Below are 18,395 nucleotides of genomic sequence, written 5' to 3' on the forward strand. Positions count from 1 at the left end.
TTTGGTCGATGAATGTTCTACGAGGTCTGCCGCGACCGACATGGTCACACACACTTGCCTTATATATTACTGTATGAATACTCTACTTTCAAACCATCTGGGAGGCAGTGGGAGGCTCCTTTGCACCGGATGTCGGCTAGATTATGGGTACGACCACGGTGGCTATTTCTGCCGTGAAGCAGTAATGTGAAAGCATTACTTTGTTTCGGTCTGAAGGGCGCCTTAGCTAGTGAAATTACTGAGACTAATGAGATTAATGAGACTTAACATCTTATGTCTCAAGGTGATGAGCGCAGTTGTAGTGCCGCTCAGAATTTTTGGGTTTCTCAATAATTCTGAGCGGCACTGCATTGTAATGGACAGGGCGTATCAATTACCATCAACTGAACGTTGTCAATCATCTCATCACTGAACTGAATCACTGAATCATTGAACATCATCTCTTCCCTCATTTAAAAAAAAAGGGAAATGAGAAGGACGACATCTACAAAAATGAGCATTTATTTAGTTATTAATTAATACGTAACTATTAATAGCGACATTCGCTCAATGACTTACAATTTTCTCTTAAAAATCCAACAAAAGCATATTGTTCATCTGAGCATTCCATGAATGCTCCTTAAGCTGCTTGCTTTTATTTATTTAATTACTAGCTGACCCGGCAAACGTTGTTTTGCCATATAAAGTATTTTTAGTGTACGACCGTTTTTTCATCATTCGTGTTAATATTGACACTCACAAAATGTGGCTTCCTATTGGTAATAGTCAAAGTCAAATAAACTTAATTCAGATAGGCTTAAACAAAACGGTTCAGCGGTCACTATAAATATTTCTTTTAAATTGCTGAAATCACCAAATTATGTTCGGTAAAAGTTGAGCTCGTGAGAAGAACAAAAGAAACTCAACTGTCCCTATTTTCAATCAATAGAGTATTTAAAAATGGCTTTCTCTATCGCTGGAGCCTCGCTGTACTATGCGAATACTGGCAAAGCATCACGTGACATCACACGCTGTTCTGCACTACGCATTGCAGCGCACTCGTTCCAGTATGTAAGCAAATAAGTGCTCAATACATGAGTAGAAAAGATACCGTATCATGAGATACGGTATCTTTTCTTTACTAACACAAATGTTAAGTATCAAATATTGACGGTAGAGTGAACTTAGTTTCACAAAAATGAAATTCTTAAAAATTCGAACACTTAATTCAATTTTACGTAATGAGGGTGGCGAAAAATAGTTTTTCGCTACACACGGCTTTATACACAGTAAGTAGTGAAATTCTTTTTAAGTTTTAAAACTACCTTCAAAAATAACATCCAATAATCGGTAAATTTAAGACTTACCAAATTAAGTGAATTTGAATCCTTAATCTAATTTCGGTTAAAACTTAGTATCCCTTAGCACGAATTTGCATGTAAAAAATATTGTAGTTGATAGAGCTTTGGTCCACGATGATAGTGTTTCAAGTTTTCAAGAAAAACCAAAATAAAAGTCTACCCTCCCCAGCCTATCTGTCACAGACTATTTGTTACATTTTATTTCACAGTTTTTCATACAATTTAAGCCGTTTTACCTGTCACCAACTTCTTTTACATTTCATTTCACTGTTTTTCATGCATTTATGGCTGTATTAGCTGGAACCCTTTGCCTGTACTTATATTTTACTAAGAAACCAAAATCATTTTATGACAGTTTTAGCCTCCCACCGCAATGGCGCACATGTAGTGTTTATTTACGTGATTTACCTGTTTTAGGTTAGAATTTTTTTTGTGATTTTCTTGAAAACGTTGCATTACCTTGTAATAGGAGTGGTATCATTATAATCGTGGACTAAAGCTTTATCAACTACAATATTTTTTACCTCCTAATTCATGCTAAGAGATAAAGAAAGAGAATCCTTTTTTTTAAAGGTGTGACGTCACCACTTTTGACATCACAAAAGTTGACTGGCTGGTAATCACTCATCATGGATCATCGAAAGAAAACTGCACGTGATCACCTTCGTTTATTCCACAGTGTAACAACGTCCCAGACATATCCGTATCGTACGACAGCCTGAGCTCGAATACCTCGAGTGTCTTTTTTTTTTTTTGAGAGGAGGAAATACTGTTACGTATTGTATGTAATATATCGGACCCGAGTGTCCGCGTAAGCGGACGCCCCATACCGACTAAAACCTCCTCTGTGCTGTTAGCAGCCCTGGCTTTCACACTACGCAACAATAGTCGCGGGGCGTCTCCTAAGGAGACTCGAACCTCAGACCGGCTGTGTGCTTGTGAGAAGGAGAGAGAATGAAAATGAAGATGAAAGATGAAAAGGTGAGAAGAACACACTCGCCGGCGAGTGTGGTGATGTTTTGTGTAATGTATATGTTTGTATGTATGTAAGTAGTGTAAATGTTTGTGTGCATGTATGTTTGTGTTTTGTGTCTGTTTGTGGAGTGTGTTTGTGTTTGTGTAAGTGGTGTATGTCAGTCCGTCAGTCAGTCCGTGTGTGAGTGAGTGTAGTGAAGCGATTACAGGACGAGGACTAACGTCTCGTCGGGTATCAAAACAATGTGTGGTGTATCTAGGGTGCGGGCCGCTGGCCATCGTCAGAGTGACGAGTGCCAGTGGATTGCGGTGGTTGACCGCGCCTACGCCTGCGAAGGCGGTGTGTGCGTGTCTGTGTCGGTGTTTGTGTGGGTGTCGCGTTCGCGATATTGATGTCGTCATCCGGGTCTACCGTGACGTGTCTGGGACGTCTTATTGGGTTGAGACTATGGTGAAGGGGGGAGTACCCGCATGCCTTCCTAACCAAGATGTTGGGATGGTTAGGCGCCTTGTCAAAGAAGCGTCGCGAGATCTCTTTAAAATGTTGTCCCCAAGTGTCAACAGTGTGGCAATATTTATAGGGCTCGGCTCACATGCACGCGTTTTCGAATAATGCTTTTTAACAATATTTTGATGTTACAATGTAATCAAATAATGACTTATGATTTAATTCTAGAATAAAACTACAAATCTTTTTGTTCTCGTTTTTATAGGTGTTTATTAATTGTGATGTTATATAGTATTTATATATTATGTATTTTTTAATTCTTGCGGGTTTTGCGTAGCAAACATGAATAGCTCGCAGTATAATAATTGCAGCTATTTTTCCTACTTCTTCGCACTTATCATTATATTTTGGATAAGCCATGGTGACCAAGGCTGTCTACATTGCTTCCGCAGCGGCACATATGGGGAACTGTTCTAGGGATAGGCGAACCAACTGCGATTGAGAAGCTGGAATTATCGAGAAGTGTCCCTATGTTACTCGAAGGAGTGGCCTGAAGCCAGTACCCTGAATCTCGTTCACTAACAGCAATAAAACGAGCCTGATCCGAAATATTGTGACTTGATAATAATATCCTTTTGTGAATGATTTTGCACTGTGGCTTTAAAGGGTAATTTTCATTTGGACAGGCAACTTTCCAAGCATTTTAAGCAGTTTCCGCATACACCAGTGGCTGAGACCCATTAGGGGAGATTATTTTATCATATAAAGTGCTGACACTGTGAACAGAAGATAAGAATGCTGGTAAGGATATACTAGATATATTTTTCTGATGCCAATTCCACCAAAACGAATGGGCAGAGAAGCCTGGCACCAAGAAATATCAGACAATGAACAATTAAATATTTTTGATACTAAATTTCGTAGAGAATCGTCCAAACTTGAAATTTATCTAATTTCTCATCCATTGATTGGTTCAGTAGACATATGAGTTACAAGAGGCTTGGTAGCTGAAGTTTGATACAAATGGTCTCGTTGACCAGCTAACGTCAGGGTGTCGAGTTTGCGTGACGGTGTGCGCGTGCTTTGTTGAATATTATCACTGATAATTAAATAGATAAATCCCTGACGCGCTAAAAGTATAACTTCTTAGACCTATTTAGAACCTAACGTAATTTTAGTTATTTACTGTCGGCACACGAATATTGTCTACACTTCATAGCAAGTGCATCAAAAAAGGCTATATATCATCGATATCATAGTTGTATATAATACTTAATCAGGTCAGGCCCTTTAATCAAGGTAGAAACAAAGAGCGAAATCAAATTTCACCGCCCTTTGGTCGACGCTTTCACGCCACAAACCGTATCGGTGCCAGAATAAGAGCTGCGATATTCTTTATGATTTGTACATCATGCAAATTCGAAGTCAAAACTTTTTATTGCATGTCACTTGTCAATGGTAAGACGCCCCCGATGTCACGGCCTTATGCATAAGTTACATTTCTCTTGAACTGTATTCCTCTTGAACACATTCGTGTCTTCAATTTCAGTAACTACTCTTTAAGGCGAATTAACGAGACAACTCCAGGCTTTTTGTTTTAAAATACTCGACGAATAGAAAAAAACTGTCAATTAGCAGACACAGATTGATCAAATAATTAGGTACAGGTCCAGATTTATAACAAGGAAACTAAATACTAAATTGAATTATACAGTCAGCGTCAAAAAGATAGCGTCACCCATTGTATTATAAAACATGGCAACACCAATCGTTACCATATACATCTATTTACCAAAATCACACACTAATAAATATGCTACTAAAACCCTAGTAGAGATACAGAGCTCAGTCTAATGTAGGGCTTCCAATCCCGCGGCCTGTATTCAATCTCGGCATTTGGGGGACTACGAATTTTCAATCGCGCGGGATCTCGGTATTTGCGGGATCCCGCATATTGAAAATATGCACATTTTAAAACAATGAATTTATCAACTCCACTGTTATTTACGTACATATTACTATTAAAATGAGATCAATCAAATTATACTGTTTTTTTTTTAAAAAAAAAAAAACAAAACAAATTGTTTTCAAAAAATACACAACGCAAAATTACAAAATCCACCAAAAAAAAATAACATTTTAAACATATAAATTATTACTTAATTATTAAGTTTTTCAGCTTTTAATATTAACTGAAAATGTTTGCGAAGAAAATACAACATTTCCAAACTGTCGTCTGCCAAACTACTGCGTATTTTACTCTATTGCCTGGCCAGAAAATGCCCTTTCTGCTTCCACACTTGTGGGCGGTATTCCTTTTAAGGGCTTGTACGTGAATGAATCTTTCATTCACGTACATACCCTTAAATTTTTATTCTATTCTAAAAGTATGTATCAATAAACATCACGAAAATACGAAACAGTTAATAACTTGAGTTATTAAGAATAATAATTCACGCAGATTATCTTATATTGCATCGCATGCACGCTTTTTTTCAGTCCCGCAAATCCCGCGCCCGTAATCCCGCATCTCGCGGGATTGGAAAATGGTGCGGGATCCCGCAATACCGAGATTTCGGTATTGGAAGCCCTAGTCTCATGTTTATAGTCAATGTTAATATTAATATGTCAACTGATATAAAGTTTTTCAACAATCTAATTTGAATCCTATTATCTTGGGGCGAAAGTTCATTTTCCTATATTTTGGCAATTTATGTGTAGCTATATATTTGGCTACTTTGGATGACGCTATCTATTTGGTCATTTTCGGTGAATCGATGTATATGGTAACGATGGGTGCTGCCATTTTTTTTAATGCTATGACGCTATATATTTGACGCTGACTGTACAGATTGCACAGAGTCTTTGTTCGCAACGGAAAAACTATATTTTCACAAATTTGTTGATCTCCATAAAAGATTTCAACAATGTGAGATGTCAACCAATGTGTTAAGAATTTGTTATCGATCCGAGTGATTACGTAAAACTATGAAAGTTCAAAGTGGAAAATCTTTAACAAACGAACATAACATGACAATAATATCAAGCAATCCAATTATATATATTTTTTAATAGAATGTTCGAGCTGTCAATATAAAAAGTTTCACCCATAAATTTACTTATTTTAATGCAAAGTAAACAGAAGGCCAAACCGGCAATTTCATATTTAAGCCCGTATTACATTTGATAGGATGTTATTATTATAATTGAAAGAGTGTTGTTGTCTTCTTTCTGAGTATCGTAACATAGTCTTCATATTCCATGAAATAAAACAATAATATCAGAGCAGTTGACAGTCGCAGAGCTTATCATCACAAACAAGCTAATTTCACTAACACTATCTGAGGCTAGAGGTCACAATTAAGTGCGTTTTGGTTAAAACATCAGCTGCTATGTTTCCGCGATTATCGACTATAAAATTCCATCCAAGATACATGAAGTTATCACGTTTGTTCTCCACAAGAGTGACAAAGAGGAACAACGATTTTGCTTTTTTTTAAATGCAAATAAGGGACGAGACGAGCGGGACGTTCAGCTGATGGTAATTGGTACGCCCTGCCGATTACAATGCAGTGCCGTTCAGGACTTTTTATGGAATAGGAGGACAAACGAGCGTACGGGTCACCTGTTGTAAAGTGATCACCGCCACCCACAATCTCTTGCAACAACAGAGGAATTACAGGAGCGTTGCCGGCCTTAAAGGAAGGTGCAGCTTTTTTTGAAGGTACCCATATCGTATCATCCAGGAAACACCGCACAAGGAAGTTCATTCCTCAGCTTTGTAGTACGTGGAAGAAAGCTCCTTGAAAACCGCTCTGTGGAGGGCCGCCACACATCCAGATGGTGGGGATGATATCCTAACTTCATGTGTGGCCGGACCAGCGCTTGTAGAGCGCTAGAATGTGGGCCGGCTTGAAGTATTGCTGTGCTCTATTAATGACGCCCAGTTTTTTCGAAGCCAAATTGGCTTTGCCCTCCAGATGGCCACGAAATTGGGAATCGCTCGCAATTTCGAAACCTAGTATTCCGATACTAGGCGAGGCTTTAAAGGAAGTGTTGTCGAAGAGTGTTGATACGAGAAATGGATTTTTTTTTAGTGGTAAACGCGCAAACTTGAGTCTTCTGGGGGTTAAATTGGACAAGGTTCAATTTACCCCATTCCGCGACCTTCTCAAGAGAGGACTCGATACTTCTATTCTTCTTCTACACAAGTTTCTCTCGGCATTGGTCGACGATTTCCCGAGAGAGACCTGCATGGCCCGAGTATACGGCATCACCAGTGCTGTCGTCTGCATAGCAATGTATGTTGGAGGTGCCCAACATATCATTGATATGCAGAAGAAACAGCGTGGGAGATAGCACCCAGCCTTGGGGCACTCCAGCATTCACGGGCTTCGGGTTCGAGCAATATCCGTCGACAACGACCTGTATGCTGCGCCCAGTGAGGAAGCTGGAGGTCCACTTGCACAATCTCTCGGGAAGCCCAAATGATGGAAGTTTTGAGAGGAGCGCCTTGTGCCATACACGATAAAAGGCCTTCACTATATCCAGGCCAACTGCCAGGCCTTCCCGCTTGCTTTCAATAGCCGCCGCCCATCTATGTGTTAGGTATACCAGAAGATCACCTGCCGACCGACCATGACGAAAGCCGTATTGACGGTCGTTGATCACCTGGTGACCCTGAAGGTATACCAAGAGCTGGCGGCTAATTATGCTCTCCATGATTTGGGAGAGCAGGCAGGTAATAGCAATAGGCCTGTAGTTTGCCAGATGTGTACTGTCTCCTTTTTTTGGATCGGATGGACAAGGGCTGACTTCCATGAGTAAGGGACTATGCCTTTGGAATAAGAGTGCCGGAATAAACGATTTAGCACCGGCGTCAACTCAGGGGCACACGTTCCAAGCACGATTGGAGAAATGTCATCCGGCCCGCTCGACTTCCTGACGTCCAACGAAAACAGAGCTCACCTAACAGTTTTCTGTCTGAACTGTACTTCAGGCATAGAGATCTGACACCGCGGATGGTAGGCGGTGTTTTTCCGCTGTCGTCATGAGTCGAGTTGGAGGCGAAAAGAGCGCACAGGATATCGGCTTTCTCTTTTGCCGTATGGGCCAGGCTGTCATTCCTCATGTGCAACGGCGGCATGGACGGCTGGTTGAAGTTACCAAGAGCAGCTTTTGACAACGACCAGAACTTGCATGTTCCGGTCGGGTAACTGGAAAGCTGCTCGCCGATTTTGACGACGTGCTTTGACGTCGCAGGGGCGATTTGCCGTTTAAAAAATCTGGATGCACGGTTATATTTCCTCTTAAGAACTTTGCAGTTCAGATCCTTTGTGCAAAGCGCCGCAACCCAAGTTCGATATGCCTGTTTTTTGCAGTCAGTTGCTGCTTTAACTGACGCATCGAACGAGGGCTGTGATCGGCAACCGATCGGTACCACAGAGCTTGGTATCCATTCCCTGTAGTATCACATCGGCTCCTGCAACGGCGCAGGCACTAGGATCATCCGAAGGGAAACAAACCCTGTCCCAAGAGTAGGATGCTAAAAAGGAACGCATCCTATCCCAATCTGCTGACTTGTAGTGCCAAACACGGTAGGTGGTCTGCGACGTTGGCGTCGGATAGGCACTACACTGCTGATCAGGCAATGGTCGGACGTTCCGAGAGGGGCGTCGACAAAGACCTGGTAAACATTGGGATGTGTAGTCAGCAGAAGGTCCTTATTGGACGGCATGTGGCTATCCACATCCGGGAGCCGCGTTGGCAACTCAACCAATTGAGACAGACCATACGAAAAATGCAAAATTAAGCACAGATCGCCCTGTGTAGTCTGTGGTACGTGATCGAGCCATTCGGCATTGTGCCCTTTGAAATCACCCAAGACTACAATTTCAGCGGAGGGGATCTGTGCAGTCGTCAATGCCGCTTGAACACAGCCCATGAGATGATCGGTTTCTGCGTTACCACTATGGGACCTGTAGACACACGCATGCGGACGCGGTCCTCTAAATCTACGCGGAGCCAGAGAGTAGACAGGTCCCTACCCTCAAAATTGCCGAGACGGCGACAGTAGATATCCTCCCTAACGTACACACATACCCCGGTATGAGGTAAAAAATTGTGCTCAATTTTGTACCCGGGGTACGTTAAATATGACATATCGCTAGGTCGAGATATCTGCGTCTCCGTAAGGAAACATAAGGCCGGCTGCGCCGTCTCAAGGTGGTGGTGGACGGCGTTTTAACTGGATTGAATTATACTGTAAAAGTTATTGCAAAAGTCCACGTTAGGGGGCAAATACTACATTATTTGGACAAATATTTGAATAGTTATGCCGATATTATGTTGTAGTCCGGGTCTCTGTTCTAAAGGCACGGGCGCGCGAGCGGTCGGGCGATTGCGGGCGGGGTGTGGGGAAAGTTTAATGAAACTTCATATATATAGCTAAATAATTTTACCCTAAAATCCTACTAATATGATAAATAGGAATTGAGAAACCAAAAATTCCATGCGGCACAACAATTTGCATTCGTCACCTTGAGACATATGATGTTAAGTCTCATTTGCCCAGTAATTTCACCAGCTGCGGCGTCTTTCAGGCCGAAACACAGTCATGTTTACACATTCCTGCTTCACGGCAGAAATAGGCGCCATTATGGTACCGTTGCTTTTGGATTTTCGACTATTGGTTTCTTACATGTGTCTATTTAAAGAATGAAAATACTTGATTAATTTACAGGAATATATGACATGCGTACCTATTTTAAAGAGACGTAGGTACATCTTACTGAAAGGAAAACTGTGCAGTACTCAATAACATGTGTTGTTATATAAAAAGCTTGAATAAGGCAACTTGTGGCTCATGTAGGATATAGAGATAAGCAAGAAATAATTCCAGTTTACAAGTGGAAACATACAAAACCGACACATAATATATTTGATCCCTGCTTTCTTAAAGTGGCGTGATATTATAAAAAGCCGCGTTATCACCCGAAGATAAGTGATTTTCATAACAAAGTTATAAGGTCATATGCTGGTAGTGTCTCTGAATACAGTGATTATAATATATATGTTATCGTACTGCCAACAATCAAGTTTATTTCTAACTGGAACTCCGCAGATACACTATCGTTTCAATCAGAGCTCAAACTGTTTATTCAACGGTACAATAGTATTTTTCTTAAAATAAAACTTGTTTAAAAATGCACAGATTAATAATAGCTCTAGTATTTCTTGTAAGTTTTTCCTTCGTAGCAGCAGTGCCTTTAAATGGTAAGTGATTTTATCTCATCAGGATTCCCAGTATCTTTTATGGTAACAAAGAGAATACGTGGCAAGCAATAAGTACATTAACTAATTAATATTTACTCCATCGGAATCATTTATTACATCTCCATTTTTGAGTCCCAAAAATATTTTAGACGCAGACGAAGACATAAAGCAAGTCGTATCAGACTTGAACACGAATCGAACCCGCGACCCTTTGCAAACTTTAAATATGAAGTACATAAGTAGGTGGGTAGTTAGGTGTCTTTTATATTATATCACTTTCCTTTAAATAAAGCCATTCTCATTCTTTTTTATGAGCCTAACTCCAGTAGAACTGAAGCGAAACCTTGAACTTGAGAGATGGGTTATCTATTGGAATTAATATATTTAATAATCATAGAAATTCTCGAATAATCTTTAATTGTAATGTGTAATTGTAATAATACATATTTTATTGTGTGTTTAATAATATAGGTACGTCAAAATATGTATTAGGTAAACTTGCAATTTTATAATACATAAAGTTATTTATGTATGAAAGAACAGGGGTACCTTGATGCGATTGCCTCTAAGTGTCTTCCATGCCTTGTAAAAGAATTGTATATAATTCTATTACATGGATATGTCCTTTTTTTTAGCTAAACATTAGTACAGGTTGCTATATTTTATAAAATAATAAAATCATTTTTAAAGTCGACTTTAAACCTTTTACATATTATTAGATATAATCTACCATATAAAATATAATCGGGAGTTTATTAGGTACTTAAATGAATGTTCTACTAATAATAAACTTTTTGAAGATTACATATCTATTAATTATTAACTTAATAACAAAATTATGGTTAACATACTAAAAGAAGATACCTAATAAAGCTGTTAGTTCTGCCTACTGCTCATCAAAACAAAAATATTTTATCTTATGATAACATAATAATTATGCGTAGGTATGATTACTTAAGCGTAAGATACTTGTAATAAAATTGCTACTAATATTGAGAAAATTCCAGCTATATAAATGTAAATAATATACATAGCTCTACTGAATTTCTTCTTTGGGCAATATAGTCGAGCGATTCATTCAATTTACCATCAAACCTAATCACACAATATGTCAATAACAACAATCATACTTGAAGATACTTTTACTACCTTTCGTGTTTCAGGACTGAACATCCCGTCAGAGTGCAATGACAACGCTTCCTTCGCCGACTGTGAACTCATAGTGCGCAGCAAGTTCTGCCAACACCGTTACTATTCTACGTAAGTTTATCTTTTAAAGCCAGGTTCATATAATATAACAACGACAGGGAAGGAAAGTTATGGAACGAAAGACAGGGTAGGTCTTTAACTAGCATTTGTTCGCCGTCTTCTTTCTTTGTAGGCTAACATAGCGCTCGATGTCGTGTCTCACTCAATCTCAACTCATATGACTTAGGGCACGCGATCTCGATTCATAAGACAACGCTACAATGCAAATCAGACTTTAGTAACTAAATGGTGTTCTATGTAGTATATGTATACAGTCTCAAGTCATTGAATGGTGTTCTATGTAGTATATGTATACAGTCTCAAGTCATTGAATGGTGTTCTATGTAGTATATGTATGCAGTCTCAAGTCATTGAATGGTGTTCTATGTACTATATGCATGCAGTCTCAAGTCATTGAATGGTGTTCTATGTACTATATGCATGCAGTCTCAAGTCATTGAATGGTGTTCTATGTACTATATGCATGCAGTCTCAAGTCATTGAATGGTGTTCTATGTAGTATATGCATACAGTCTCAAGTCATTGAATGGTGTTCTATGTAGTATATGCATACAGTCTCAAGTCATTGAATGGTGTTCTATGTACTATATGCATGCAGTCTCAAGTCATTGAATGGTGTTCTATGTAGTATATGCATACAGTCTCAAGTCATTGAATGGTGTTCTATGTACTATATGCATGCAGTCTCAAGTCATTGAATGGTGTTCTATGTAGTGTATGCATACAGTCTCAAGTCATTGAATGGTGTTCTATGTAGTATATGTATACAGTCTCAAGTCATAGAATGGTGTTCTATGTAGTATATGCATATAGTCTCAAGTCATTGAATGGTGTTCTATGTACTATATGCATGCAGTCTCAAGTCATTGAATGGTGTTCTATGTAGTATATGCATACAGTCTCAAGTCATTGAATGGTGTTCTATGTAGTATATGCATACAGTCTCAAGTCATTAAATGGTGTTCTATGTACTATATGCATGCAGTCTCAAGTCATTGAATGGTGTTCTATGTAGTATATGCATACAGTCTCAAGTCATTGAATGGTGTTCTATGTACTATATGCATGCAGTCTCAAGTCATTGAATGGTGTTCTATGTAGTATATGCATACAGTCTCAAGTCATTGAATGGTGTTCTATGTAGTATATGTATACAGTCTCAAGTCATAGAATGGTGTTCTATGTAGTATATGCATATAGTCTCAAGTCATTGAATGGTGTTCTATGTAGTATATGTATACAGTCTCAAGTCATTGAATGGTGTTCTATGGAGTATATGCATGCAGTCTCAAGTCATTGAATGGTGTTCTATGTAGTATATGCATGCAGTCTCAAGTCATTGAATGGTGTTCTATGTAGTATATGCATACAGTCTCAAGTCATTGAATGGTGTTCTATGTACTATATGCATGCAGTCTCAAGTCATTGAATGGTGTTCTATGTAGTATATGCATACAGTCTCAAGTCATTGAATGGTGTTCTATGTAGTATATGTATACAGTCTCAAGTCATAGAATGGTGTTCTATGTAGTATATGCATATAGTCTCAAGTCATTGAATGGTGTTCTATGTAGTATATGTATACAGTCTCAAGTCATTGAATGGTGTTCTATGGAGTATATGCATACAGTCTCAAGTCATTGAATGGTGTTCTATGTAGTATATGCATACAGTCTCATTTCACTGAATGGCGTTCTATGAAGTATATTTTAGGCAGTTTTCATTCAGCTGTTTTTCGAGCGCGCTTTGAATACAACGCCAAGCAATGCCAATTCCGCAGTCATCTGGACGGCAAAGCCAAATTAGCTTCGAAAGAAGCTGGGCGTCATAAATAGAGCTCGGCAATAATTCAAGCCGGCCCAAATTCTAGCACTCTGCAAAGCGCAGGTCCGATCACAAATGGATTATTGCTGTCATCTCTGGCCTGGCGCACTACAGTATCAGCTCGAACCATTTGACCGAATTGTCAAGGACCCAGTGCTCTGTGAACGTCTCGATCACGTGGCGTGGCGAGGAGATGTCGCTTCATTGTGTGTCTTCTACCGCATTTATCACGGAGAGTGTTCCGAAGAGCTTTTTCACCTGATTCCTGCCGCCAAATTCTACCTTCGCACGACACACCACAAATAAGGATATCATCCCCACCATCAGGATGTGTGGAGGGTTCCTCCACAGTGCGATTTTCAAGGAACTTTCTTCCACGTACAACAAAAGCTTCCTTCTGCGGTTTTTCTGCAACGATACGACGTGGGTACCTTCAAACAAAGCACGTGCACCTTCCTTAAAGGCCGCAACGCTCCTGTGATTCCTGTGGTGTTGCAAGAGAATGTAGGCGGCGGTGTAACACCTAGTGTTAGGCAATCTTAACACGGTGACCCGTACGCTCGTTTCTCCTCCTATTCCTATTTGACATCTCTCAAAATTTTATCATGTAGTAGCTTAGCTGTAAGTTTTCCAAAAATAATACATAGTATATGTATTTAATTCTTTAATTTTTCCATCTAACCAGGTTTTGTTGTAAGTCATGCATGAACGCTGGCCATATTGATCCGACATCAATATTTGAAGAAAGGGTGGAGGACAGAGATGTTTCAGGACTGAACATCCCGTCAGAGTGCAATGACAACGCTTCCTTCGCCGACTGTGAACTCATAGTGCGCAGCAATTTCTGCCAACACCGTTTCTATTCTACGTAAGTTTATCTTTTAAAGCCAGGTTCATATAATATAACAACGACAGGGAAGGAAAGTTATGGAACGAAAGACAGGGTAGGTCTTTAACTAGCATTTGTTCGCCGTCTTCTTTCTTTGTAGGCTAACATAGCGCTCGATGTCGTGTCTCACTCAATCTCAACTCATATGACTTAGGGCACGCGATCTCGATTCATAAGACAACGCTACAATGCAAATCAGACTTTAGTAACTAAATGGTGTTCTATGTAGTATATGTATACAGTCTCAAGTCATTGAATGGTGTTCTATGTAGTATATGTATACAGTCTCAAGTCATTGAATGGTGTTCTATGTAGTATATGTATACAGTCTCAAGTCATTGAATGGTGTTCTATGTACTATATGCATGCAGTCTCAAGTCATTGAATGGTGTTCTATGTAGTATATGTATACAGTCTCAAGTCATTGAATGGTGTTCTATGTAGTATATGCATGCAGTCTCAAGTCATTGAATGGTGTTCTATGTACTATATGCATGCAGTCTCAAGTCATTGAATGGTGTTCTATGTACTTTATGCATGCAGTCTCAAGTCATTGAATGGTGTTCTATGTACTATATGCATGCAGTCTCAAGTCATTGAATGGTGTTCTATGTAGTATATGCATAAAGTCTCAAGTCATTGAATGGTGTTCTATGTAGTATATGCATACAGTCTCAAGTCATTGAATGGTGTTCTATGTACTATATGCATGCAGTCTCAAGTCATTGAATGGTGTTCTATGTAGTATATGCATACAGTCTCAAGTCATTGAATGGTGTTCTATGTAGTATATGTATACAGTCTCAAGTCATTGAATGGTGTTCTATGTAGTATATGCATACAGTCTCAAGTCATTGAATGGTGTTCTATGTAGTATATGCATACAGTCTCATTTCACTGAATGGCGTTCTATGTAGTATATGCATACAGTCTCATTTCACTGAATGGCGTTCTATGAAGTATATTTTAGGCAGTTTTCATTCAGCTGTGTTTCGAGCGCGCTTTGAATACAACGCCAAGTAATGCCATTTCCGTAGTCATCTGGACGGCAAAGCCAAATTAGCTTCGAAAGAAGCTGGGCGTCATAAATAGAGCTCGGCAATAATTCAAGCCGGCCCAAATTCTAGCACTCTGCAAAGCGCAGGTCCGATCACAAATGGATTATTGCTGTCATCTCTGGCCTGGCGCACTACAGTATCAGCTCGAACCATTTGACCGAATTGTCAAGGACCCAGTGCTCTGTGAACGTCTCGATCACGTGGCGTGGCGAGGAGATGTCGCTTCATTGTGTGTCTTCTACCGCATTTATCACGGGGTGTGTTCCGAAGAGCTTTTTCACCTGATTCCTGCCGCCAAATTCTACCTTCGCACGACACACCACAAATAAGGATATCATCCCCACCATCAGGATGTATGGAGGGTTCCTCCACAGTGCGATTTTCAAGGAACTTTCTTCCACGTACAACAAAAGCTTCCTTCTGCGGTTTTTCCGCAACGATACGACGTGGGTACCTTCAAACAAAGCACGTGCACCTTCCTTAAAGGCCGGCAACGCTCCTGTGATTCCTGTGGTGTTGCAAGAGAATGTAGGCGGCGGTGTAACACCTAGTGTTAGGCAATCTTAACACGGTGACCCGTACGCTCGTTTCTCCTCCTATTCCTATTTGACATCTCTCAAAATTTTATCATGTAGTAGCTTAGCTGTAAGTTTTCCAAAAATAATACATAGTATATGTATTTAATTCTTTAATTTTTCCATCTAACCAGATTTTGTTGTAAGTCATGCATGAACGCTGGCCGAAATTTGAAGAAAGGGACAGAGATCACTGGAAGTAACTTAGTTCCTGCGAATGACACTACACTAATATAAATTAAACCTTATATTAATTAACTTATGAGAAACAACTTAATACAGCATAAGAATGTACTTTGATTCACTTTTTGATCTTTTTAGATTATCTTTATTAGATATATTATCAATTTGATCTATGTCATGTTATTCACTAAATTATAATAATGTTAAATAACAATATGTATAATAATAATATTTAAGACTCACTACTACACGGTCACATTATCTCTGGACCTCGCTGGAACGTGAAGCTCCATCCCGTACCTCTTTCACCCCTGTTGCGTCAGTACGGTTTGCAGTTTCATGACCGTTAGGTGTACCTATGTCGTGATATGTTCGTGCTATAACTGCTTTGCTTTTGTTGTTAATAGTTCTGTAGTCTGTTAATTTATGTAAAAAAATATTTTTATACTTAATCCAGATTCATTCATTGATTTCCCATAATAATAATTATCAGCACACAACACACATTAACATCAATCTATAATACTGACAAAATAAATATTTTTTTAATAATTCGTAATAACAATATCCTAGTGATGCTTGTTTTGCACACCGCGACCGTAACAAACCAACGATGTGACGTCATGCAACAGGTACAGAGATATCCGGTAACCGGGTAGCAATCCATTGTCATTCTGTCAATTATATTATTCTCATAATTATATTTTACTGAAATAAAACAAAATAATGCTGTAACATAAATTTTATTTACATCCCAAATTTCACAGTTAGTATATAAAACAAAAAACGAAATTGAGTCGGGCCGATATAACCGCCCACGAAGTACAGTCAGCAACAAAAGCGAGGCAACACGCTCCACGTTACTGCACACAATTGTAGACCCAAAACCGTTCATTTGTAGCTTATAACTGAACTCTTGTTTATAAAATTTGTTTTAATATAACTTTAAAAAAATACTCGTCAGATTTAAATAACAACTCTGGGTTCATGCAATATCAATCGTCAATACAATATAAACTTGTCATAGAATATAAGTAGGCAAATTAGATCTGTCGACTACAATGACGTTCTATACATATAGACAAATCACGTCGCATAAAAACAAAGCCAAATATGGAACATGCCACAAATTACATCATAATAAGCTAAGATACTATACATTGCTGCCTTTACTCCAGTTGATTGAAATATCATTTGTCAATAAGCAGCAATGTAAAACATTTATTCAGTTCAGGTTTGATTCGGACAGTGACAGTTGACATACGACTAAGAAGAAAAGTGTGCTTACATTATCTTTAAGCACACTTTTGCCGTTCCGCTATCAGACTGCGAATGATACTTCCTTATGTGTGTATAGAACGTCATAGGTTGATGATGTATCACATTATTTGCTCTTGTAACCAAGCAATCAATTCATTTGTTTATCAACTGTCAACCACTGATGTTTGAACAACCAGTATGGTAATTAATGTTTCACTCTTTCGTAGTCTGAGAATTAACCGTTCAAATCTACTCGGTGGTAAGCCAAATATAACATTAGAAGCTTTCTTAATCAAGGAATGTGTTAATGATGCAATGATAACGAAGAACGGTTGGGAACATTTACTTAAAATAATCCGCAAGCAATGTGCGGAGGGGTATCGAATCATAAATAATTTAGGAACATAGATATTATACTCATTAGATATATAGAAATATAAAACATGACTAATATGCAATTGCTTAACAGACAGATCTGACACAGATTTTGTGTACTGAATAGGTTAAAAGATGAACTTATATTCATTTCATTTTGACATCATTCTGTTTTTATGAAAATGCTCATGGCAATAATCATTTTTTTAAATGTCGATAAAAAAGGAAAGTGCTAATAACCATTTTAAAGTTATAGCTTTATATTGGCACAAAACCAAATGCAAAACAGTAAGGAATACAACCCAATAAAACTTTTTTCTAATTCCACCACAATGCTAAAATTGCACTACATGGAAAATACTACAGAGACAAAAATAAATATTTTCCCATGCCGATAAATCACGAGAGGTCGAGTTGTTCTTCGACAATAACAATAGTGATGCGTTGCGCAAAGTTAAGTTCCCCAAATGGTCTTACACATTTCAATGAGAATTTCTTGCAAGTTTTAATATTTGAAAACATTACAATATTTCATCGGGACAACACCGTACCATACCAGAGACATGACGCGTCCGAGCTGGTCCCGCCACCAAATTGGTTACGTAACCAAACGGACACCAGATGAGCAGCTCTTAATAGAGCGGTTTACATTAAATGTAACCAATAAGTTGGTAGCGGCGACTGGTTGAGCTACCATGGTGTCACAATGAAATAATATAGCCCTTACTGTCATTCCTACATCAAATAAAACATAATCATTGGTTTGGTAGCAAACAGTGATTGACACATCGGAACCACAGATCTGGACTCGAACTGATCGACACCAAGCCGAGGTATCACGATTAAGATGATTGCGGACTACGTCTGTACATAGTTCACAAAATGTAATTATAAATTTTAAAACAACATCATACAGCGTCTACT

At 38.8% G+C, this 18,395-nt stretch overlaps 1 long non-coding RNA gene across 1 annotated transcript; it reads left to right on the forward strand.

Annotated features, from left to right (window-relative positions):
- The first annotated feature begins 9,835 nt into the window (after positions 1-9,835).
- On the forward strand, positions 9,836-16,577 carry LOC126966193 (uncharacterized). Its single transcript, XR_007729678.1, has 4 exons — positions 9,836-10,038; positions 11,202-11,298; positions 13,817-13,999; positions 15,788-16,577. It is a non-coding gene; the product is annotated as an uncharacterized LOC126966193 (long non-coding RNA).
- Positions 16,578-18,395: the final 1,818 nt, after the last annotated feature.

This window comes from Leptidea sinapis, chromosome 9 (genome assembly GCF_905404315.1).
Source record: "Leptidea sinapis chromosome 9, ilLepSina1.1, whole genome shotgun sequence".
NCBI classification, from domain to species: domain Eukaryota; kingdom Metazoa; phylum Arthropoda; class Insecta; order Lepidoptera; family Pieridae; genus Leptidea; species Leptidea sinapis.